This window comes from Ictidomys tridecemlineatus, chromosome 13 (genome assembly GCF_052094955.1).
Source record: "Ictidomys tridecemlineatus isolate mIctTri1 chromosome 13, mIctTri1.hap1, whole genome shotgun sequence".
NCBI classification, from domain to species: Eukaryota; Metazoa; Chordata; class Mammalia; order Rodentia; family Sciuridae; genus Ictidomys; species Ictidomys tridecemlineatus.
This window is the reverse complement of record NC_135489.1, coordinates 35,900,572-35,919,425: the sequence shown is the minus strand read 5'-3', so window position 1 is coordinate 35,919,425 and position 18,854 is coordinate 35,900,572. Positions and strand designations below refer to the sequence as shown.

At 35.7% G+C, this 18,854-nt stretch overlaps 1 long non-coding RNA gene across 1 annotated transcript in view; it reads right to left on the bottom strand.

Annotated features, from left to right (window-relative positions):
* Positions 1-1,119: 1,119 nt before the first annotated feature.
* LOC144369819 (uncharacterized) overlaps positions 1,120-18,854 on the bottom strand; it is a 27,022-nt gene continuing 9,287 nt past the window's right edge. The window contains exon 2 of the long non-coding RNA XR_013429606.1: positions 1,120-1,536. This is a non-coding gene — a long non-coding RNA (uncharacterized LOC144369819). The remainder of the gene's footprint in view (positions 1,537-18,854) is intronic.

The following is an 18,854-nucleotide window of genomic DNA, read 5'->3' as shown; positions in this document are numbered from 1 at the left end:
TTAAGAAATTCTCTCACAATCTGCCTTCTCAGTGAATGAAGCTATTAACACTGTTAAGAAGTTAATGCTTCTCCCATTCAATAAAAATCACATGTTCTACTCATTTGTGTTTTATTATGAGGCATGCAGATGTTTTTTCAAAGGCTATTTTAAGAAACCACACTTATAAACAAAAGTAAAATGAGTTTTCCATAGGTAAGCTTCAGAAAAAAATTCTCACACAAGGGCTGAGGGTAGCTCAATAGTAGTACACTTGTCGGATCCCTACTACCTCAAAAAAAATTTCTTTTTAAAATATTTTAAAAATCACACAGTTTTTCAGAAACTATCTGAGGTTTCAGCCAGTTAATGTATTAAAGTATTTAGTGGCATTTTGTGTCTCATAGACTTTCTAGAAGTTATTATTATTAGATAAGAGATATTAACATTATCCTCTAACAACATGAGGTATTCATATAAAATTAAAATTTTTTTAAAGGTAAGTTGTATTTTGCAATGGGGTTTTTTTAATTGTTAGACATCTGTTAGGAATTAGATTGGGGCTTCTGAGATCAATATGACCAGGTACAATGCTGGGCCAAGTGACAGCACGAGTTGTTGCCTCCCCTCTGCAAGAGATCAAAACAGCCCCCAGAGGATCTTCATCTTCATCAAAAGATCTTTGCAAGATCAAGACCTGAGCAGGCATCCATTAAAAATATGGTTTTGGAGAATTAAATGATATGGTGATGATACTGATACCAATGAAATAGCTAGCACTTATTGATCATTCCTCTGAGTGAAGCATCATACTATGGCCTTCATGTAAACTGATTCATTTAATTCTCACAACAACCCTCTGGGATAGGATCATTAACGAATTTTACACATTAGGCAATAGGCTTATAATGAAAGAATAACTTTTCCCAGGTACGCAGCTGAGGAACAGCATTGCCCCGGGACACAAATTCAATAGGATCATTGTGCTAACCTCTTCCTTTGCCCCTCCATATAGGGAGCAACAGCCAGCATTTCATTAGGTGGGGGGGGGGTCCCTCTTCCTGCTGGGGAGGGTGAAGCCACCTGAGAACTTAAAGCATAAAATAATTAGTGAAGAACAAAAGACAAAAGAGTCAGAAGTGTATTTACAAAAGCAGAGCCTCTGGTAGAGCCAGTCCATATAAAAGCTGAACTAGACAAAGGGAAGATGGCTCTAGTGGTTTATTTAAGGGAGTACATCCAAGGCAGTGATAAGATTTCAAGAGCAGAGTCGTGCTTCCTGATGTCTTGCAGTCAGCAGGTTGATTGGCGTCTTGGCAGGTTACACCCATCTCAAGTGCTTGTGGGACATGGCAGAGCGGGATAGAAATTCACAATGTGTCAGGGCACATTAACCAGAGGAAAAGTCCACAGGTCATTCCAAGACACCAGATGTTCCTACCAACCAAGTTTGATGCATGCTGGCCCATACACAGTCCATGGTGGCTCACGACACCTCCAGATACCCAATTTGATAACAGCCGGTTAAGTCAAGCCTGTATGTCAACTGGAAAAGAACTGGTAGAGGGAAAATCTTCAAGTTAATTTAAAGGTATCAAGAAACATGCAGCCACTCAGCAATGTACTGATAATGTGCAGTTCATTCTCCCCACTAATCTCTGTGCCAGGTGCATCCTTGGGCATCCTTGCCTTCTAGATTCCAATTGTTTGGACCAACGGGAGCTGAGGCAGAAGATGAAGGAGGAATCAAAGAATGGGTGCTTAGTTCCTGGGCTTTGCTCCTGTAGTCACTTCAAGTTGTCCATGTTCCTCAACTGAAGATCACTGCTTTTCTCAGGATGGCATTCTCTACATAACTGTCCCCCTCAGAGTTCAGGGATCCAGTTCCCATCCTTTCATCCACTCAAGCCAGAGACAGTAACATTTATATTGTTGCTACCTCTGAGGTACTGAACTATCTGATATGATTTCTCTCTACTCTTATGATATACACTCCCTGTTTTACATCCCCATGAAGGACCTGATTCGAATATATCTGTTGATCCCTGCTGGGACCCTAACTAATATAGTCTGCTTCCAAAAATCATGCTTTCAACCACAAGGTTAAACTACCTCCAAAATTACTTGAGACTCTCAGGTTTTTACACTCTAGGGTAAATTTAACACAGTGTTACCTTATTCAACTCTGCAAGGTCTCCTGAAATCCAAGTTAAATTGTTTCCTTCACCCTCCCCCTTTAGTCCTTTCTATATCATGTTACATTCATATTATAGTTTAAAAATTAGTTTAAATATTAATAAATACTTATGAAATCAATCATTGCCAATGAAATTTGATCTCTCAAAAACTGCATGCTTGGGACTGGGGTTGTAGCTCAAAGGTAGAGTGCTTGTCTAGCGTGCATGAGGCATTGGGTTCAATCCTCAGCACCACATAAAAATAAAAAAAAATAAAGATATTGTGTCTACCTATAACTAAAAAGTAAATGTTAAAAAAAACTACATACTTTTGGGGTCTCAACTGTCTAGGACTTAGTTTTGTTTGTTTTATGAGAATCTGAGAAGTAGAATAAAGATTCCTATGCATATTTCCATTCAACACTTTTAAAACATTGACTGGCAAGGTATTCTCCAGTGCCTCTTTCTCTTCTTACAAGGACACTTATGACCACATTTAACCTTAATTACTTCTTTAAAGGTCCTAACTCCAAGTACCATGACATTCTAAGGTTTCAGGGGTGGAGAGGTTAGGATTTCAACAGATGAATTTTTGAGGATACAATTCAATCCATAACAGACATGTCATAGACTTTGTGGGTTTCACCTTTTTATTATTGTTACAATGATGCAACAACTATCCTCGTACATGTATCTTTATACATATGTGAGTATATCTGCAGAATAAACTCCTAGAATTATTGAGTCAAGAGAACATTTACATATCTATCACCAAATTGATCCCCAAAAGTTCTGTCAAATTTAAACTTCCACCAACAGTGTATGACAGCAGTCATTTCCTTTTATATTCAATACATGCCTTATCATTAAACTATTTTCATTTTTGCCAATCTGAAGATTTAAAAATGTCTTATTTCAATCTGCTTTTAATTATAGGTAAGATTGTTTTTACAGTATATATTTTCATAAGATGATTTTATTCTTTCTTCATACCTGCTATCACATTTAGTGATTAAAAGATTACACTCTATATGTTACTTCAAGGAATCAAAAATTTTAAATATCTTTGTTCGAATATTATAGGTAAGTATTAAAATCGTGGTTCCAATATATCTAAGCCAGTATAAAGAAGCATGACCTCACATGCTTTGCATAGAGATTGTTGTAAGTAAGTACTGCTGAATAAAACTGCTCACTGATTTGCAATCCATCATCAATACTAATAAAAACAAGCTTCTATTTATCCATATACTGTTGAGTGGCTGTGTGTCTCTTGATAACTTGAAATTAATGTAAAGACTTTTTCCTCTACTGATGCTTTTCCAGTTGACCTGGTAGGCATGACCTAGCCTGGTGTTTTCAAACTGTGTTGAAAGAAACAGTTGTTTTTCATTTTAAACTTACCTAGAAACATTTGGTAAATAAATCATATTTCCTTTATAATCTCAGACTAGTGTAGACTCAATGGGTCTTGTACATCACTGTATCTTTAGTGTGTCTGCAAGACATAGCCCCAGAGCAGCCTCCAGAGAGGAAATGGGCATGCAGTATGATCAAGGACAGGTTCAAGTGAAGAGGCAAGATGGGAAGAAATTACTATATTTGCTATGGAAGACAACATTTTTTAAAAAATATTTTTTAGTTGTCAATAGATTTATTTATTTATTTATTTATTTATTTATGCTGAGAATCAAACCCGGTGCCTCGCCTCACACATGCTGGGCAAATGCACTATCACTGAGCCACAGCCAACAGCCCCAAGAAAACAACATTATAAAAGAAAAATTTCCTTCAGGACTTTGGAATGAATGCATTTTCTAGGATGTGGGCCCCATAGTGAGGGAGAAAATCATTTTCATATTTAATAGAACTGTCTATGTTTCCCAAGTGCCTACTAATAGCAACAGTGATATTTATGAGTAAATACACCAGTCAATTCTGTCTTCCACATGTAAATCTGAAAGTGCACATTAAGATTGCCATGTTTCAGGATTTCATCATGTTTTTGGCAAGGATGTGCACACATAAGGAGACCTTTTGTTAAACCACATAACTCTGATCTTGTTTATGAGCTCTAAAATTAAATTATCTTACATAAATGCTCAGAAGGTAATTTTCATATTAGCCTGAATGGTCCATAGTACCACCACAAAAGATCCAGTCACAATTCATTCTGTGACATTGGGCAGCCTGTCAGCTTCATTGGTGGTACAATGTACTGCTTCGTGGGAGTTTCATGACCTACAGACTCTCACGCATTTTGGGAAGGAAAGAATAACTGGAAGCACTTTTGCCAGATTTGTGGCAAAAAGCATTTACTATTGACTAGAGGAAATTTATCAATGCAAAAGAACGAAGACTATAGTGCAGAGCCTGCAAACGTTTTCCATAAAGGGCCAAATAGTACATATTTGAGATTTTGCAGGCCATGTGGTCTAACTTTACAGCAACTACCAAACTGTGCTTCTGTATCATGAAAATGCCCATAGACAATGCATCAATGAATACTCATGGCTGTGTTCCAATAAAACTTTATTTACATAAAAGAGATGGCAGGCCAGATTTGGCCTGTGGGTCACGGTTTACCAACCCCTCCTCTAGATTATATTGATGCCTCTCATTTTCTGGGCATTTCTTTTATAAACATACATAATCCCTATGTGCCAGACCCTACTAGGCTTTTAAAAAATAGTGTTATTTGATCCTCAAAATCTCTCAGCTATTATTGTCTTCCCCCATTTTACAGATGAGAAAACAAAGACACAAGGAAGTTGAGTGAACTTTTCCAAGATTGTACAACTAATAAGGGTAGAGCTAGAGTTCAAACCCATGCAACTGTTATGAAAATTGTCATAATTCAGGTAGAATGAATGACTAACGAGATAAAAACATGAAAGTTTCCACTCTGTGAGGACACAGCTAGAAGGTACCAACTATGAACCAAAAAGTGGCTTTCTCTGGACACCAGATCTACTGCCACCTTGATCATGGACCTCCCAGTCTCCAGCACCACGAGATATAAATTGTTGTTGTTTACAAACTAAACAAAGAAAAAGAAAGAAAGAAAAATTTAACCCAAGGTTTTCTTATAACACAAAATTATGGGTCATCTGGATGAAAAGGGATGGTGTTTGTCCCTGTAAATAATGGAATACTATATGAGGTTTGGAATTATCTCTTTATAAGCCTGAGTAAAGCAAACAGATCCAGATTGTTGGTGTTCTGACAGTATTAAGGAGAGGACTTTAATTTTAAGTTGCTGCTTGCCTAACATTGTGCATGATGATTTTGTTTTTCCTCACTATGCATCCCATCATACCAGCTGGGTTTTTCTTTTGATCAAAACATACCTCTTTTCATAGGATTAAAACCATCACCATCCCATATAATTAAGGAAGAAAGTAAACTGAACATTCCCTTTTGGAACATGGAAACTCCCTGAAATTGCCAAAAAGAATTTGAAATGCTTTAAGATTGAGATTATATACTCACTCAAATCAGCTCTCTCAAATCAGCAATCATAAATTACTAGCTTTGTGCAAGGATTTAGATCATAAGTACAACTAGAAAAGAGGTTATTCTCTGAAAGAGCCCCTTGGAAAGGGAAGTGGGTGTTTTCACAATCTCATACAAGTCCATAAACTTTTGTATGGCCTTACTGCAGAGAAAAAGAAAACCTACTGTTTCTATTTGTTCAAATGCTTCAGCTTTCATGTCCTGTGAGAACAGAGAATGCTTGACCCTGGGCGGTGGGGTGCTCAAATCTTATGCAGGACATTTTGTGTTTAAAAAAACAACATATATTGTCATGCAACAGCGTCTTTTTACTTATTAGGAAACGCCCTATGGCATTGTGACCTGGATCTCTAATAAGCCCTAAAGTTTTGTTGATGGGAAAGATCTTAAAGGAGTAACATGGGAGCCCTACTGTATGCCAGACTCTGTGCTAGGAAATGTAATATAAATTATTACATTAAGAAATAGCTGGGCTGGGGTTGTGGGTCAGTGGTAGAGCAAGTTCGAGGCCCTGGGTTCAATCCTCAGCACCACCTAAAAATAAATAAATAAAATAAAGGCATTGTGTCCAACTACAACTAAAAAATAAATATAAAAAAAAGAAATAGCTAACTTACAATATTAGTTTCTGTCCTCAAGTATTGAAGACAGCATGCTGAGGATCATTTAAAATATTTTCTCCTTTAATTGCTGTTTCAAAAACTTTGGGAAAGTATTTCTTTCTTTTATACTAACAACTTCACTTAAAGCAGGCAAGAAATCTTTCTCCTGATTGAGGTCAAGTATTGGGCCTGCCCGTTTTACAGCTGCCTAAGAGCAGTAGAACCTCTGCAGCACTTTCAGTTATCCCTCCTTTCCATCTCCCAGTCCCCATTACCAAGTAATGGCTGTTTCAATATGAGGACTCTTGTGTGTTCATGACTGTGATAAATGAGGCGTGGCCGAAGTGGCTTTGCAAGCAGCCATAATATACCCTGGAGAAGTCATTTACATAATTAAATATTGCAGCATCTGAACATGGAACAGTGTGAGACCCACCCCTGCATCTGAGGTACCCCAAAACAGTGCCAGCCACTTCCTGGAGCTGCCCAGTTAGATGGCACCTCAAGCCTTGCTACTCTACCTTGCCCTCCCATCCACCTGGAGAGCTGCTTCAAACACAACGAGCTGCCCTCGCTTCACATTTCTCACCTTGATTTTGCTGAGAACTCACTTTTCTTGACTTAAACTAATTTAATCTTTTTGTTGTTTTTCTGTGTAATCTCAATCTCAATCTTAAAAAGATTGAGATTACACAGAAAACAGATTTCTCTGTTGACTTTGGCTGTCTTTGCTTACTGTTTTAAGTTTTGAACTAAACAATATGGTGGTTTGGGGGCTGGGAATATAACTCAGTTGGTAGAGTGCTTGCCTTGCATGCATAAGGCCCTGGGTTTGATCCCCAGCACCAAAAGAAAAAAAAAGAAGAAAGAAAGAAAGAAAAAGAAAAAGAAAGGAATTTTGACTATCATCATTTACTGAACAACTATTAGCCAAGTATCACACTGTTTGCTCTATTTAGAAAATTGTTATTTCCTTTACACAAATAATTCCATTTTCCTCATATAATCCTCATAGCTACCTCAAGAGATATATATTACTATCCCTATTGGACAGAAGAGGAATCTGAGTATTATCAATTCAGTTAGAAATGGGTAGGATAGTGATAATGACTCAAATCCAAGTTTTGACTCCCAAAACATACTGTTCTTACCCATTAAGCCATACTGCCCACTGGGTAGCCAACATAAAATGGTGCATAAATGTATCCTCATAAATTATCTCCAACTATATATTTAAATTATGTCTTTTTTAAAATCATTTTTTGAAAAGCTAAATTTAGGCTCTGTGGATGCCACAGAGAATTTAACAAATGCTCTGGATCCTCCACTCAGGGGAAAAAGCACACTCCATATATTTAACAGATCCGACAGCTGCCAACTTTAAGAGTGTCTTCCTGATAATTCCAACCCCTCAGTCACAGGCTAACGTTGCCAGTCACCTCTCTGCAGAGATTACTAGCAAGCCCTCGTTTCTGTACTTTTACTTTCTACTGAAGTGAAATGTAGCATTTCCATTACTGCATCCTGGCCATGATGCAGGAAAATGACTCACAATAGTCTCTCGTATTGCTGAATCCCCATGTCTTCAACAGTGACGTTAAAGGTGGTGTGACCTTTTAACCCCATCAACCTCAGAGTTGTGTGTTGTTTTGCTATTGCTGGTACATTTTCCCTCCTGTTGAAACAGCCTTGATTTGTATATTACAACATATTAACAAGGCACAATTCATTTTCCTAGCATAGTAACATTCAGAGAAAAGGGTTGGACCACAAGGCATAATCAAAATACTTAGGGGAATCGAGATATAAAAAGCAGTCTAGAATTGTATGGTAGTTAAGAGTCCAAGTTTTGGACTAAGGTGCTACAGCTTCAAGTCTGAGTTCTGTCACATACTTTCTGTGTACCTTGAATAATTTATCTTTCTCTGAGTTTCTTAATCTGAAAAATGGGGAATGATAGGATACCATACATCCTGCATGGTGTGAGTTGGTGTTAATGATATTAGATGAGAAACTCAGAAATCTTGATACTGGATAATGAGTACTATTTTATATTATTTTTAATATTTATTTTTTTAGGTGTAGATGGACACAACACAATGCCTTTATTTTTATGTGGTGCTGAGGATCAAACCCAGCTCCCGCCCGCACTAGGTGAGTGCTCTAGTGCTGAGCCACAATCCCAGCCCCTATTATTTTTAATAATTTTCAATGCACTGTTCTCTGGTATAATTTAACAAAAAGATATTTAGGCCAGTAGACAGTTTCTACACATATTTATCATTGGTAAGAACAACATGTAGAATTAAACTATGGACTTTTGCCCATACTTAAATGGAAATCCAATCAATTGAATTTCTGATTTTTAAGGAATTTGGGTAATAAAAATGCTTAAAGATGAAATTACATGACTTTAATAATTTGGAAAGATTTTTCTGTCCTTAGGAGTATACTGATATATCTTAATCATTATTATATAATAGACAAGCATATGTATAGGGTAAGAGGGGTTACCATTTGATAAAATACCATTTATTCTTTTACTATAGTAAAATATTCTCTGATGTATGCTTTTATTAAGATGTCATCTGGAAGATTTATTTTTAAGTGATATTGAGACTTTAATGGGTTCTCAACGGATGCTTACAGAATGAAAGTCCATGTAGAAAACAATAGATGGCAGCCAGTGCCTGAGCACCTTTATGCATTCTCTCTCGTTATTTCTCATAATTTCTAGCAGGATAAAGATTATATGTCTACTTTATGTTTGAATAACTACATGTTAGAAAATTTAATTTCTTTTTTATTTTTATTTTATTTTTTTTAGTTGTAGATAGACACAATACCTTTACTTTATTTATTTATTTTTACATGATGCTGAGGATCGAACCCAGTCCCTCACACGTTCGAGGCAAGCTGAGAAGCCCAGGCAGGAGGATCTCAAGTTCAAAACCAGCTTCAGCAACTTAGTGAGACTGTATGTCTAAATAAAATACAAAAAAGAACTGGGGATGTGGCTCAATGGTTGAGTGCTTCTCAGTTCAAACCCAAGTACCAAAAAAAAAAAAAAAAAGAACAGGTACACAGAACATGCTCTCTCTTGGAAAAAAAGGAGATTTAAAATTTAAAACATAGAAGGTAAAAATTTAATAGAACTCTGATCTAAGGTAGCCATTTAATTAAAAAATGCAACACATTTTCTGGCTTGTAATGTGGCTTGTAATGTAACTGCCAACCCAAACTAATTAAAACATCAGTTGCAAACATAACTTGGCAATTTACTTACTTACTAATTTGAATAAAGCATCACAGAGGGGACATGAAAATTTATGCATAAATCAAGAGAATTTCTCCAATTTTAATGAGTCATATTTTTTAGGAGATAAGCCATAGCTAAAAGTTAGTTTATATGCCAATTAAGGAAGCTATAGTCATAAACAATTTGCCTGTGCCTGGAATAAAATTTAATAAATCTAGGATGATTTTCGTTTCATCTGTGCAAAGAAAATAGTAGTAACTTATTTATGTAATTATTACCAAGAAATTTGGAGGAAAGTATTCAAATTTAAGAACTAGAGTGCAACTTTAGCATCAACTGGCACTCTAATATGAACTAAAAATTCAGGCACATATTGAATTAGTAGTAAGTACTACTAATGAGGAATAGGTGCCAATTTAGCCCTTGAAAATATCACCTCTAGAGCCAATAAGGCCAACGAAAGCTAAAGATTTATGGGTTTTGCAAAACCTCATAGAATAAAAAGAATAAATAAATTTAGTAAAACTCATTGATTTCATCACCTTTTATGTTAGTTAGCTTTTCATTGCTGTAACTAAAATACCTGACAAGAACTACTTGAAGGAGGAAAAGGTTATTTTGGTTCATGGTTTCAGAGATTTCGCCCACAGTCGCTGACTCCATTGCTCTGGGCCCCAGGTGAGGCTGCACATCATGGTGGAAAGGCGTGACAAAAGGAAACTGCTCAGAATACGGTGGTGGGAAACAGAGAGATGGAAGGGGAAGGGGCTGCAGGAAAATGAAGACTTCCAGGGCAATGTCCAGTGACCACCTCCTCCAGCCACACCCCACCAGCTTGCAGTTACTACCCATGGACTGATGAGGTCACAGCTCACGAACCTAATAATTTTACCTCTAAATATTCCTGCATTAACACAGGAACTTTGGGAGGACACCTCATATCCAAATCACAACATCTTTACAACCCAGGCTTCTCAAAATGGTGCCAGATCCCCTTTGTTGTGTAAGTAGCTGAACTTAATTTTTCTACTAGGATCAAATTGTTATCAAAACCCAGAAGTATAGGCACAAAAGGAAGTACAATGTCTAAAGTAAAAAAATATGCAAGTCTGTTATAAAAGCCAAAAATAGCACCTAAGTGCTTTCTTTTATTCATGAGACAGTGTCGGAAATTACTGACAGAAACGAACCAGTTAGGAAATCTCAGCCAAAGCCAAAGATTTCTCTAGAATTCAGTCTTCTCTCTTGAGTGTAACTTTATTATGCAGCCTAATAATGAAGTTCAGAAACCAAGTATTTTTTATAATTTTATGATAATGTACAGACCTAATCAATGCTATTAAAAATTGACCATGTTCATAGAAACAAAATCACAGTATTCTGCCCCTGAATATAACAGAGACAATGGAAACCTGTGTCCTGAGCAGTAGTGGTTAAGTAGCACCAGAATTCAACAACATAGGAAGAGATTATGAGAGCTCAAGAAACTTCTCATGGATGCTTAAGCATTCATTTTTTTCAATTCTTCATTTTTTTCCTTAAATGTCCTAAATTATAAATGCACTAAAGAAAATTTAAGAAATAAAAAAAATCACCATTATCTCTGCTACCTTAATTATCATTCATAATATTCCCAGATAGTCCTCTTTTTTCAGATATACAAAACTCCTTCAGTAGAATATATCACATGCAACAGGCATGTACAGACATAATCATTGCTACAAAAAATTTGCTTTTTTTCACCTAAAATGTTTCTTCAAGAGGATTTTATATTGTATGTAGACCTGTTTCATTCTTTCTAAGCTACATGGTATTTCAATGTGTGGATATAATATGATTAATTTACCCATTCCCTGCAGAATAACAATCATTTATAATTTTTGTTATTATAAATAATACTGCAACAAGCATTGTAGCACTTAAATCTTAATTTAAGTTAGGCAAAGTGGCTCATGCCTGAAATTCCAGCATCTGGGGAGGCTGAGGCAGGAGGATCATGAGTTCAAATCCAGCTTCAGCAACAGTGAGGCACTAAGTAACTAAGTGAGAACCTATCTCTAAATAAAATACAGAAAAGGCAGGGGGGTGGGGATGTGGCTCAGTTGTCAAGTGCCCCTGAGTTTGATCTCTGGTGGTACCCAAAAAAGAAAATTTGTAATTCAGATATGCATTTAGTTGAGGTTTTATGTAATTAAAGCGATAATGACCATTCAATTTTGCAGCCTGGATATTTTACATTCTGCACAGTAAACATTTTCCATGTTGCTATATATCCTCCAAGTTAAAAGTATTAATGGTTTACCATTTCTTATCCAAGTGATATACCTACCCTTTCCTCTGTTATTGGATAGTTTAACTGCTTCTTATCACTTGCTTCCATAATGAATGCAGGGACCATTCGTTCTCAGACCTTGGATCTTGCCCTAGGCCTTACTCGGACCCCTTTCACTGAATTACTCTTCACAGAGAAAAGTATCTTCATTCTAGAACATGCTTCATGTTCCTATGACTCTCAAATTTCCTAAATTGTCCAAAGTCCAGTTTCTAAACCTTTATGTCCTCTTCCCTTGGTGTCAAGGATGAAAACCTGGGGAGGGGTGGAGAGATACGGAGCTGAAGCTTCTCGCTGATTCTCCATATGCATACACATAAAGCCCTTGTCCCATAGAATTGAGCCAGGAGTGTCAGGAGAAGGAGAGAACAGTCCCTGAACCTCCATTTGTACTCTTACCCTAGGTCCTAGAAATGCTGGGTGGCTCTGCCATGTCACCCAATTACCTCCTTCTCCCAGACTCAACAGAGTTCCCTAAAATTGAACCACTGGGTTAAAAGTAAAACAAGCAAACAACAAAAAAATATTTTTTATTCTCCAAAATTATACATAACCTTACCTCTTTTGTACCTCAGCTTCATGTACTACCAAAAATTATCACTGTCAAATTTAAAGTCCTAAGGCATGAAAGGCAATTTGAAATTGCCAAAGAGCAGTGGATGGGAACAAGCCAAATTCACTTCTGATTCTACCCTAGCAAAACCTAGGAAAGCAGGGGGCAATGTACTTCTGGCTTTTCCATCTTCAGAAGCACCTCTTCTGGGGCTGGGGTTATGGCTCAGTGGTAGAGCACTCTACTTGCACATGCAAGGCCCTGGGTTCGATCCTCAGCACCACATATAAATAAATAACATAAAGTTAAAAAAAAAAAAGAAGCACCCCTCCTTATTCCCATATTCTATCCTGCCACATTCTAGAAGTATTCTCCTATAGCTTTGTTACATTTATATCTTTAGTATATCCCCCACATTTGTATTTGTACAAGCAAAGCAAAGAAATGCACACCAAACTGTTCACTGGTTATATAAATTTTGCCTTTATCAATGGATCCAGTATAATATATATGTATGCTACTTCTATGTTGCTTAATAAAAGGAAAAAAAGGAATACTGTCTTTCAAAAATAGTAAATGCAAACATGACCATATTTGCTGCCAAACTGAAAAAGGTAATAATATAAGTCATTTGGGAGTATTCAAATGTAATTAACAAAAGCCAAGTATCAATTCAGGTTCTAAATATCCGGTCCTCATAAACCTTAAAATAACAACAATGTTTTTCTTTTCTCTCAAATGGTTTAACCAAATGGAAGAACAAAAAACTCATATTCCTTTCAAGATAAAATTAAATTTAGTCTAATTAGTAAAAGAGGCCAGACCAGACAGTGATAACCAAAGGGAAAGCACACACACACACACACACACACACACACACACACACACACACACATACACACACAATTAAGCAAGCAGATGGTCACTTGCAATTCAATGAACAGACACTTTTTGATTTGAATTGATGGCACAGCTAGGAAGGTCTTTAGTTTAAGCTCTTCCCTTGAGAAGCCTTGATGGCTGGACTCCAATGATTAAAGCCCTTCTCTTCCCAGAATGAGCTTCCATAACTCATAAAAAGCCTCATACTTATATCAGGCAAGCACAGACCAGGGATGTCCTTCAGATGGCATGCTAACTTATTCTTGACTTTCCATCTTGTAAAGATCCTTTTTTAAAAACAAAAATAGAAGCAATCATACTTTGCTTAAATAATTTTCAATAAATGCCTAAGTCAATGCTAGCAAAAAATTTGTTAACAGCCATATGAAGATAGAATCAGGGCTCAGGACAAAACCCAGATGAAAATGAGTGAACTCAGGAAAGAAAAACAGAGCACTGATTAAAGAAGGTGACAAAAGCATGCTCCCATGTATTTCTCAATTTAGTTTAAAATGCACTCACCCTGTACCACTCATGATCATCTCTAAAAGGCCTTTCCTAGTGAAATGTCCATCCAATTCAAAAAGTGTCTATTTATTAAGTTTCAAATAGCTATTATATACAGAAAAAGATCTCAAATAAAACCATAGATGTTTCTGGCAAGATATAAGTAAAACACATACATCTTTATCTTTTCATAGAAACATCTACAAAAACAAGATGAAGAGACAGATTTGTATAGAGGGGATTATGACTCAGTCTAGCTATGAGTTTTTCAAGGAGCTAAAGCTCAAAAAGTATAAATAAAATAACAAAAACTGGTGGTATAAAATATCAGTCTCAGGTTACTGCCATAATCTCTTGGTTTGTGTTTTTGTTTTATGTTTTCTTTTTCTAGCTTAAAAAATTATATATATATATATATATATATATATATATATATATATATATATATATATATATATATCGTTCTTTGTATTAAGCCCCTTAAAATCCAGAGTTTCCCAAATACTATTTTCCTCACTCAATATCCCTTTCACTAGCAGAAAATTCTAAATTAAAGATTTACAAATTAAAATACAAACTTCTTTTTAACAAATAACTTTACAAACATGTTAAACAGGAAAAGGAAGTTAGAGTTAGAAATTGGGAGGATATAAGAATTTTTGCTTCTAAAGGATTGAATATGACTGCCAACAATTTCGTGGTTTTAGCTTCTTTCAAAAGGAAGAATGTGATAATAGCTCCTGGGTGGAATAATGTTGGCTGGACTTGATTAAATCTATGCTTAAAACTTATAGAGAACAGCTTGGACTACAGAGTGTGTGTGTGTGTGTGTGTGTGTGTGTGTGTGTGTGTGTGTGTGTGTGTGTGTTTAAAGAAATAGCATTGCATTTCATGTTACTGTAGCCTTGCCAGATTCAGGGCCTTTTGGGAGTCTGGCACTAGATTAGACACTAACAAAGCAAGCTGTAATACCCTGGGTAATATGAGTTACATAACTCCAATCGACTGCAATGAGTGTGTGTCTCACTAAAGCTTTGCACGTGAATTTTGAAAAGGAGTCCTAAATAACTGTAACTTCCTTTCCCTTCATAAAGGGCTATTTTATTCTGATCCCAGAAAGTAATCAGTTCAAAAATAAAAAGTAACAATGGATACATTCAGCTGGTATATTTGTATGTTTTCTATTGTCTTTTTATTTTGGTAAATAAATCATTTTACATTCTCTGGAAAAGCATTTAGATTTTGATTCCAGTATCTAAAAATTCACTTTTGATATTTTTCAAATGACTTCAGAACATATGATTTTAATACCACTGGAGATAAATCTAAAATACTTGAAACCAATCAACTGTATGTTGGAGAGCTCCTTGACTGTTATCCAAATCTGAATACACATACTACTAAATATTTACAATTATTCCATGGCTTTCTGATTCTAGAACAATACAGAGTAAACGCTTTCCTCCCGATTCGTCCTGTTATGTACAGCTAAAAATCCCTGTACCTTATATATAAAACACACAAAAATAATTTGTAAGAAGAAAGAAAAGGCCAACTGGCTTTGGACCTCCAGATCTAAGAAAGATTCAGTGACAAGTGCTTTGGATTTTCTTTTTGCTTCTTTATACAGACTTGGAGCTTAAAAAGCCAGCAACTCAAAAGCATCAGTAAGCACAAACAACAACAACAACAACATCTCTAAAGAAAAGCAAGCCTCCTCCAGTCAAAGGACCTAGAAAGACAGCTCAACAGGAGAGAAAGCTTTTGTCTAGAAATCACTACTTTACTCAAACTAAAAGGAAAATGGTGATCCCATCCTCATTAGCAATGCCACATTACATTGAAGAAATATAAAATATAAGATAGATAAAAATGTAGGAAGTTGGGCTGGGGATGTGGCTCAAGCCTGCGCGCTCGCCTGGCCTGCGTGCAGCCCAGGTTCAATCCCCAGCACACATACAAACAAAGATGTTGTGTCCGCCAAAAACTGAAAAATAAATACTGAAATTCTCTCTCTCTCTCTCTCTTAAAAAAAATGTAGGTAGTCTATTTGCAGTGGAGAAGTGGTGACTCTTGCAGTAGGTGATTAGTGGAAAAATAACAAACATCTACAGTTTATTACAGTAATAATCTAAAGTTTGTGAGAAAGATTCTAACAGCCTTTGTGTGCCTGTGTATATGTGTATTTGTCCATGTGTTAATTTGTTTTATTAATTTATGCATTCCATACTGGACACTTGCCCTCTCATTGTAAAGAAAATCAATTTAAAAATAGAAGGGGCAAGGCGCAGTGGCACACACTTGCAATCCCAGCAGCTTGGGAGGCTGAGATAGGAGGATCACGAGTTCAAAGTCAGCCTCAGCAAAAGCAAGGCACTAAGCAACTGAGTGAGATCCTGTCTCTAAATAAAATAAAAAATAGGGCTGGGGATGTGGCTCAGTGGTTGAGTCCCCCTGAGTTCAATCCTTGGTACAGAAAGAAAGAAGAAAGAAAGAAAGAAAGAAAGGAAGGAAGGAAAGAAGGAAGGAAGGAAGGAAGGAAGGAAGGAAGGAAGGAAGGAAGGAAGGAAGGAAGGAAGGAAGGAAGGAAGGAAGGAAGGAAGAAAGAAAGAAAGAGAAAGAAAAGCAGAAGGGAATCATATTCTCAAAACTTATAAACCTACAGAGATGAAAATCAGTTTACAGAACATTAACTTAAAGTATAATACAGCATTATCATATTATTGGCAAGTGATCATAAAAAGCAAAAGTAATCATTCCTAAGACACTGACTACTAAATCCAGAGAGATTATAAACATACACATTTTCATTGTGAAAGCTTTCTGTCCAAGCTTTAGTTATTAAATGATTTTCATCTTAACAATAGAAAGAACACAGTTTTATAATTTAATTATTTTTCCTTAAGGGAAGAAAGAGAAGAGAAATTTACAATGGATAACTTATATTGTATGTAGAAATCTGACAACAGAAAACTAGAATTTAAATTTTCATGAACTTTATAAATTTAAGTCTATATTTGTCAATTAAGAATCTAGTGTACCTATTAAAGAATATTAATATTAATTTACTTTGTCTTTTAATTTCCATAATCCATATTGGAGTTTAGAGTTCTTTCTCCATGTTCCCAAAGCATTCTCCATATACTGTACTTTTCTTCTTATGTTCTAGAACTCTGTTAATGAGCTCTTGTCTCATCCTCTACATGGATTTCCAGAGGGCAGGACCCTGTGTCTTTTATTTACAGAAATCATAGAACCTAGTAGAGTGCCTGGATCATTGGTGCTTAATAAATATTTTTAATTTAATTAAGTCTCAAAAATTAAGAGCTGGTGCTGGGGACATAGCTCAGTTGGTAGAGTGCTTGCCTCACATGCACAAGCCTCTGGTTCAATCCCAGCACCACAGAAAAAAAAATTAAGAGCTATAGCTCATATTTTACATATCAATGACCTTTTAAATATCCAACATTTTTATTTAGACCTAAGTCATATAGTTTCTATGTGTGCCATCACTTGAAAAGCAAATTTACAAGACTAAATAAGCATTAGAAAAATTGGATCTTAAGAAATTCACTATAAATTTCTAGCAAACAAATTCTCCAAGGCTAATTTCCTTTATCTGTTTGTATAACTGAAAAGTAGCTGTGATCAAGTTTAATCTTTCACAGTATCTTTGCATTCAAGTCATCTATAGAAGGTATTCAAGGGGCTAAGGTTGTGGCTCAGTATTAGAGCACTTGCATATGTGAGGCACTGGGTTCAATTCTCAGCACCGAATATAAATACATGAATAAAATAAAGATCTGTCAACAACTAAAAAATAAATTTAAAAAAGGAAAGCATTCGGGGGCTACCGCTGGGCCTAGTCGTAAAGTGCTTGCCTTGCATGTGTGAGGCACTGGGTTTGATCCTTAGAACCACATAAAATAAATTAACAAAATAAAGATAGTTTGTCCATCTAAAACTTAAATATATATATATATATATATATGTGTGTGTGTGTGTGTGTGTGTGTGTATACACACACATACGCATAGATACATAAATTATAAAAAAGAAAGTATTTGAGATTATCTGGTTCCTTGTGATGTTACATGACTTTTCTTTACAATTTAAATATTAATAAATTTTTTACACAGTGAATTCCTATTTTCCACATTCAAAAATGTGTTACTTGTTTAGAATGAAAAATTATACTGCAGCCTCCTTCAGGAACCTTTCAAACTGTCTTGCTTTATATGACCAGGTGGTGGCAGCAGATTCCATGGAAATGTTTCAAGATTCCTGTGACTTTCTTCAGAACAGTCACAGAATTCCTGGACTGTGGAATGTAGGGTTAAAAAAAAAAAAAAGATTTACTCTTTTGGCTCCAGCCAAACTGAATTTCTAGGACAGTAGAGGTTTCAACCACGTTACAAGGAGATCCAGTGTCATGACCATTGTTAATTACCATTTGCTTATTAATTTATAATAGGTATAATACAACACAAGACAACAAGGTCCCTGCCACACCAGAGAAAAGGGGTAGAAGAACCAGGGGGGCCCTTCAGAAAATGAGTAATTTAAAAATGCTTAAGTAATCTGAACACTTCCCATTTGCACAATTAATGACATTTCAAAGTAATAAACATGTAACAAAATGCAATATATTTTTGCTGTTTTAATACTGATTCTTCACATACAACTATTACTAACATAGAGACTAATAATTAAAATGCAATCAAGTACAAAAACTAACAATTATTTTTTTGGTCAACTAATTTGCTCATTCGTTGTATAAGTAAATTATTCAGTAAAAATGGAAAAATGTATCCAATGACATGTACTTCTATTTAGACTGACAGTCAACATTTTCATACAATTTATTATACCTGTAAGTGTATTCTTTGACAGACTAAAACATATTGATAAAATTTTGGACAACTTAAATAAACAATGTTGTTTATTTGGTTTGATTAGATTCAGTCATTAGCAGAATGCATTCATTTGTATATTTTCCTAATCCCTAATATTTGATTCTGCTAGGTTGTCATGCTTACATAAACAA